Source organism: Sus scrofa, unplaced genomic scaffold (genome assembly GCF_000003025.6).
Source record: "Sus scrofa isolate TJ Tabasco breed Duroc unplaced genomic scaffold, Sscrofa11.1 Contig2708, whole genome shotgun sequence".
Taxonomy (NCBI): Eukaryota; Metazoa; Chordata; class Mammalia; order Artiodactyla; family Suidae; genus Sus; species Sus scrofa.
Window position 1 is genome coordinate 7,908 of NW_018085155.1, and position 7,606 is coordinate 15,513.

Here is a 7,606-nt window from a genome sequence, read left to right on the forward strand (position 1 = left end):
GTTTTGGGGGTTGAGTCCTTAGGGTTTTCTAAGTATAGTATCATGTCATCTGCATACAGTGACAGTTTCATCTCTTCCCTTCCTCTTTGGATGCCTTTTATTTCTTTTGTTTGTCTAATTGCTGTGGCCAGGACTTCCAAAACTATGTTGAAGAGCAGTGGTGAGAGTGGGCATCCCTGTCTTGTTCCAGATTTGAGTAAGAAGGCTTTCAATTTTTCCCCATTGAGGATTATATTTGCTGTGGGTTTATCATAAATGGCTTTGATTATATTCAGGAATGTTCCCTCTATACCCACTTTGGCGAGGGTCTTGATCATGAATGGATGTTGAACTTTGTCAAATGCTTTTTCTGCATCTATTGAGATGATCATATGATTTTTGACTTTTTTTTTGTTAATGTGGTGTATGATGCTGATTGATTTGCGTATGTTGAACCATCCTTGTGAACCTGGGATGAACCCAACCTGGTCATGGTGTATAATTTTTTTGGTATGTTGTTGGATTCGGTTGGCTAAGATTTTGTTGAGAATTTTTGCATCTATATTCATCAAAGATATTGGCCGATAGTTTTCTTTTTTGGTGGTATCTCTGCCTGGTTTTGGAATGAGGGTGATGGTGGCCTCACAGAATGTCTTTGGGAGTATTCCTTCTTCTTCAACCTTTTGAAAGAGTTTAAGGAGGATGGGCACCAATTTCTATGTTTGATAGAATTCACCTGTGAAGCCATCTGGTCCTGGACTTTTATTTATAGGGAGTGATTTTATGACCTCTTCAATTTCATTTCTAGTGATTGGTCTGTTCAGTTGGTCTGTTTCCTCTTGATTCACTTTTGGCAGACTGTAAGACTCTAGAAAATTGTCCATTTCTTCCAGATTGTCAAACTTGTTGCCGTATAGTTCTTCATAGTATTCTCTTATGGTTTTTTGTATTTCTGCTGTATCCGTTGTGATTTCTCCTTTTTCATTTATAATTTGGTTATTTGGGTTCTTTCTCTCCTCTTTTTAGTGAGTCTGGCCAGGGGGTTGTCAATTTTGTTCACCTTTTCAAAGAACCAGCTCTTGGTTTTATTAATTTTCTCTATTGTTTTTTGAGTCTCTATTTTATTGATTCCTTCTTTGATCTTTATAATTTCCTTCCTTCTGCTGACTTTAGGACTTTTTTTGTTCTTCTTTTTCTAATTCATTTAGGTGGAGGGTTAAGTTGTCCATTTGAGATCTTTCTTCTTTTTGAGAAAGGCCTGTATTGCTATAAATTTCCCTCTGAGCACTGCTTTCGCAGCATCCCATAGATTTTGAGAGGTTGTGTCTTCATTATCATTTGTTTCAAGGTAGTTTTTAATTTCCTTCTTGATTTCCTCACTGACCCATTGGTTTTTTAGTAGCATGTTGTTTTGTCTCCATGTAGTAGGTTTTTTCTCTTTGCTTTTCCCATGGTTGATTTCTAATTTCATGGCATTGTGGTCAGAGAAGATACTTGAGATAATTTCTATGCTCCTAAATTTATTGAGATTCACTTTGTGTCCCAATATGTGGTCGATTCTTGAGAATGTTCCATGAGCATTTGAGAAGAATGTGTATTCTGCTTTTTTTGGATGTAGTGTCCTGAAGATATCAATTAAGTCTAACTTTTCTATTGTTTCCTTTAGGATCTCTGTTGCTTTATTGGTTTTCTGTCTAGAGGATCTGTCCATTGATGTGAGGGGGGTATTAAGATCTCCTACTATGATTGTATTCTCATCAATATCTCCCTTTATGTCTGTTAATATTTGTTGTATGTATCTGGGTGCTCCTATACTTGGGGCATATATGTTGATGATAGTAACATCCTCTCCTTGGATGGATCCCTTAATCATTAAATAGTGTCCTTCTTTGTCTTTCTTTATGTCTTTTGTTTTAAAGTCTATTTTGTCTGATATGAGTATTGCGACTCCTGCTTTCCTGTCTTGTCTATTGGCGTGAAATATTTTTCCCCACCCTTTCACTTTCAATCTATATGTATCTTTTGTCCTAAGGTGAGTTTCTTGTAGGCAGCATATTGAAGGTTTTTGCCTTTTTATCCACTCAGCCACTCTGCGTCTTTTGATTGGGGCATTCAGTCCATTGACATTTAAGGTGATAATTGATAGATGATTATTTATTGCCATTTGAACGTCGTGTTCCAGTTGATTCTATGGTTCTCCATTCTTCCTTTCTTTTTTTTTTTTTTTTTTTTTGGTTGGATGGTCTCCTGTTGTTATCTGCTTGAGTGTATTTTTTCATTTTTCTTAATGTTATATTTATGCTGATGTTTGTACCTTTGTTACATCTTTTGTTTGGTTATATTGAATAAGCATTTAATGATATAATCTAGAGATGTTGTTTATCTTCCTGAAAGCTGCATTGAACACAAACCATTCTGATGACTAAGATACTTATTTTAAAGCAAGAGGCATCCAGCATGTTAAAGTGAATGAATCTGCCAAAAATTTTATCACAGAAACCAAATGTTTGGAGTTTTCAGAAGCAACAATGGAATGCAGGCATGGGGAAATCCACTGTAGGCTAGCAATTCAGCTTTGAAAGATTTACTAATCTAGTGCATCAAATACATATTTAGAAACTGATGTTAAAACAAATGTTAACTATACTGTTGTAGTGATGATTTCAATATACACAAATATTGAATCATTATGCTGTATAATCAAAATATGCCAATTACATCACAATTAAGACAGAAAAAAGAAACTTTAGATATTTTAATAATTTTCTCAAATTTCTATTAAATGTAAAAAATAATGTTTGCATTTCCCTGAGCATTATGCTACAGGAAAGGTAAACTTACTAATTAGATTTCAAAGAAGTATAAATCATAGATAAAATGAGAAAGTCATTTAGGAACATCTGTTTATTTTAATAAGATATATCTTTGAAACTTAGTGAGTTTAATATAATAATTAGTATATTTAAGCATTTGTCTATTTTTAGAGGAAAAACATCTCTATTGTCCAACATATCCAGACTTCTCCCAAGGAGATTATTAAGAAACATGCTAATTAATTTCATTTTAGGTGATTTTTTAAAAACCGAACTTTGTTTTTTAACATACCTGTAAATTTATATTTAGTGGGAAAAAAATAATTCAGAAACTAGTCCTGTGCATCTTCTATCCAGTTTCCTCTAATTGTTACTTGCAAAATTGTAGCATAATATTACAATCAGGACTTTTACATTTACAGTAATGAGAGAGAACTGTGCCATCACCACTAGGGCCCCTCACTGCTGCCTTTTCATAATCACATCCACTTCCTTCCTATCAGCACTCCCTCCCTTGTTCCTGATAGCCACTAACCTGTTCTAATTCTGTAATTAAGATACCGGATATTCATCAACAGTTAGTGGTGTCACTTTTTTAAGCCATTCTGATAAGTGTGCAATGGCATCTGATTGTGATTTTAATTTTCATTCCTCTAATGGGTAATGATATTGAATATTTTTTCATATACTTGTCATCTCTGAGTCTCCAATGAAATGCTGCTTCATGTTTTTGTCCATATGGTAGTTGAATTGTATGCTGTTTAAATTTTTACTTTCACTTTTGAGAAAGCTTTACATCTTCTAAATACTAGCTCTTTGATGTATATGTTATGTTCCAATATTTTGTCCTGATCTGTATCTTGTCTATTCATTCCCTTAACAGGATCTTTCACAGAGGAAAAAAAATTATTTTGAGGAAGTTTAATTTATCAACATTTCCTTTTATGAATCAGGCTTTTGTGGCAAGTGTAAGAGCTCTTTGCCTAACCATAATGTTCTTATTTTTTCCTAAGTATGTTTTATAGTTTTACATTTTACATATAATTCCATGATCTATGAGGAGTTAATCATTGTATAAGATATGAGGCTTATGTTGAGGTTCATTTATTTAAATTTTTTTTAAACCTTTAAATGTTCAACTGTTCCACCACCTCTTGAAAAGACTGAAATGTCTGTCTTTCCTCAGGCATATTTTTGAAGATCTATTTCCTATTTGATTCCTTTATGCATCTATTCCTCTCACATTATCAGAGTTTTGGCTACTGCAGCTACATAGCAAGTCTTAAAAACAGATAAATCTACTTGTTACCTATAATTTTTATCAAAACTATCTTAGCTAATCTAGTTCCTTAGACTTTCTATTAAAAAATTACCAAAAAGGACCTATTTTTAGCACAGGGAATTATATTCAATATTTTATAATGACCCATAAGGTAAAAGAACCTAAAAAGGAATAGCCATATATGTATGTGTAACTGAATCACTGTGCTATGCACCTGAAACCAACATAACATTGTACATCAACTATACTTCATTTTCATTTTTAAAAGTTATAATGTTGTCTATGTCTGCAAAAAAATCTTTTGAGTATTTTGACAAAAACTCTTGTGACGATTAGTTTTATGGCCAACTTGATATATATTTGTGTTATGTCTATGTATTGTGTATGTTATATACATACCTTGCAATAGTATAAAAATGAATGAAAAGTCATTTCAGTTGCAATTAAAATATATGATTTTAACATGTATCTAAGATCACATAGCTAGATAGTGGCAGAATTGCGCTTGAACTCTAGCTTTCTTTTATATCAAAATATATGTGCTTAATTTCTGTATTAGCACATATTATATCCTATATTATCTCCCTGGGGTGGACAAGATCTCATACAGAGAATAATACCCTCCACCAAATATGTTCATGTCCTAATCTCTGTAACCCATGAATATATAATTTTATATGGTAAAGGAGAATTTACACATTTAATTAAATTAAGATCTTTTCTCCTCTCTTTCAGTAATGAGTGTCACTACCCATTTTGCTTAGGCATCTGCTATAAATAGTTTCCTAATAAAATCTTCAGTGAACTTCCTGCTTCCCACTCTCAACTTCCGTATATAAAATGTACCACAGATGTTTAAGAGGCGTCTTGTTCATATTTTAGCTTTTAGGAACTTTAGCAGTCCCTCTAAATACAGCATGCCTATTGCAAAGAAGAGAAACCACTGAAATCATTTTGAGTAATGGGGGTATTTATGTAAATGAATATTTGTTTAAATAAAATCCAAGCAAGAAAAGGAAAAAAAAGAGTAAGGATCAAAAGGAACTAAACTGAACATCAGAATACCAGGAATCAAGACCATTCTCAAGCAACAAGGGGCTTCGGGGCCTGTCATCTTATTTCCCTCTATCATCATTCTCTCTGAAGTGTTTGCCTTGCTCTCACTTTACTATTTGCACTGCTCTAAACCTAACTTTAACAGACCTTTTAATTTAAGTGTATGTAACTGCAGATTCCATCTTTTAGTTTAAATTATCAAAAGTTTAAGAATCTGATTGTCAATGACTTGAGTGTTTACAGTAATGTACCACCTGTGGTGCAATTAACTTTGTATATGGGTGGGGATGGGGCTAATGCATAAGAGCACAAACTTGTACATGAACTTGAGTACCAAAGTTTAACAAAAAAGGAAGGTGTGTGGATTCCATTGCGGCTCCGTGGGTTAAGAACATGACATAGTGTCCATGAGGATGCAGGTTTGATCACTGGCCTTGCTCAGTGGATTAAGGATCTGGCATTGCCACGAGCCATGAAACAGTTTGCAGAGGCGGCTTCGGGTCCAGTGTTGCCTCTGCTGTGGTGGAGACTGGCAGCTGCAGCTCTGATTAGACTCCCTAGTCCAATCTTCCATACGCTGCTGTGAAGCTATAGAAAAAAAAAAAAAGAAAAGAAAAGAAAGGGAAGGTGTGAACCTGATAAATGTCTACTACAAAACACTAAATGAAATAAAAATAATACCTGCTACCTCCTCCTCCCCCGGCCAAGGTGGCTGGCAAGCCCGGAGTTGCTGGGCCGGCGGGGCTCCCTCTACGCTTCTCGCAAGGGCTCAGCTGGTGGACCATCTTGGCAAGCAGCCACGAGGGCTAGAGTCCCAGCATGAGAGTGCTCAGGGGAGATGAGAGCCCGGCGGGCCTCCCGCCCACCTGTCACTGAAGCCTGCCCTCCACACCAGGCCCAGCATGCGCCTGTTGGTGTGGAGGGCACTGCTGGCAGCCGGCCTTGCCCTGGCCCTGGTGCTGGCCATCCAGCTAGGGCAGCAGGTGCTGGAGTGCCAGGCAGTGCTGGGGGCCCCCAGAACCCCTGGCAGGCTATGCGGCCGGAGCAGGAGGACCTGGTGATGATGGGCACGGACTATGTGGAATACCATTGTGGCAAGGCTATGCCGCACATCTTCGTGGGGGGCGTGCCCCTGAGCTGCACTACACTGATGCACGTGATGCTGGATGCCCACCTGGAAGTGCGCTGCGGTGAGGAGACCCGCATCATCCCCCAGGCCATGCGTCAGGCCTGGTCCAAGTCCCGTGGGGAGAAGCTGCGGCTGGATGAAGCCAGCATCACGGACCAAGCGCTGGAGGCCACCATGCAGGCCTTCATCCTGGAGGTGATCGCCAAGCATGGCCAGCCGGCCGGCATCCTCTGCAACAAAGACCCATTCACCCTCAAGTCCTCTGTCTGCCTGTCACGCCTGTTCCCCAACTCTAAGTCCCTGCTGATGGTGTGAGATGGCTGGGCCTTGGTGCACTCCATGATCACCCGCAAGGTCACCATTGCTGGCTTTGACCTCAGCAGCTACCACAACTGCCCCACCAAGTGGAACAAGGCCATTGAGGTGATGTAGGCACAGTGTGTGGAGGTGGGCAAGGACAAGTGTCTGCCGGTGTACTACTAGCAGCTGGTGCTGCACCCCCGTTGCTCCCTCAAGCTCATCCTCAACTTCCTTGGCATCACCTGGAGTGATGCTGTCCTGCACTATGAGGACCTCATTGGCAAGCCCGGAGGTGTCTCCCTGTTCAAGATTGAGCAATCCACAGTCCAGGTCATCAAGCCTGTGAACCTGGAAGCTCTCATCAAGAAGACTGGCCACATCCCTGGGGACATGATGTGAGACATGGCCCAGATCACCCCCATGCTGGCTCGGCTAGGCTATGACCCCTATGCAAACCCACCCAACTACAGCAACCTTGACCCCATCGTTGTCAACAACACACACGAGGTCTTGAAAGGGGACTGTAAAACACCAGCCAATCTGAAAGGATATTTTCAGGTGAACCAGAATGGTACCTCCTCCCACCTAAGAAGTGCATGATTTCCAGATCTCTACAAATGGCTTTGTTGCCAGGAAAGAAGAAACTTTGCATTGGAGTGGAAATCAGACCTCTAATCCAAGCATATTGCTTTCTATTAATGGCCAAAACAGGACTGCCCATGAAGATCATATTTGCATATGTTTGCAAAAACCAAATCCTCAAAAACTTACCTTGAAAACTTGAAACACTCTATCTTAGGACAGTCTGGAGTAGAGAACCAAGAATGTGGAAGTAGTCTGGCTTTTGAAACTTGGGTATTTTATATTCCGCCCCCCCCCAACTTTCTTTTAAGGGATGGATTTGCCATCCTCCTTAATTTGCAGGATTGCCTCAGTGGCTTTGTTTTCTGGGACAGGGCCTGCCACCTGTTCCTCTCCTGTTGACCCTTACTTTTGAATTCAAAATATCTATATAAGAATTTAATATATGAGGTTTTCTTTGATTCC

The 7,606-nt window shown here is 38.9% G+C and overlaps 1 pseudogene; it reads left to right on the forward strand.

Annotated features, from left to right (window-relative positions):
• Window positions 1–5,735: 5,735 nt before the first annotated feature.
• LOC110258671 lies at window positions 5,736–7,159 on the forward strand (annotated as a pseudogene).
• Window positions 7,160–7,606: the final 447 nt, after the last annotated feature.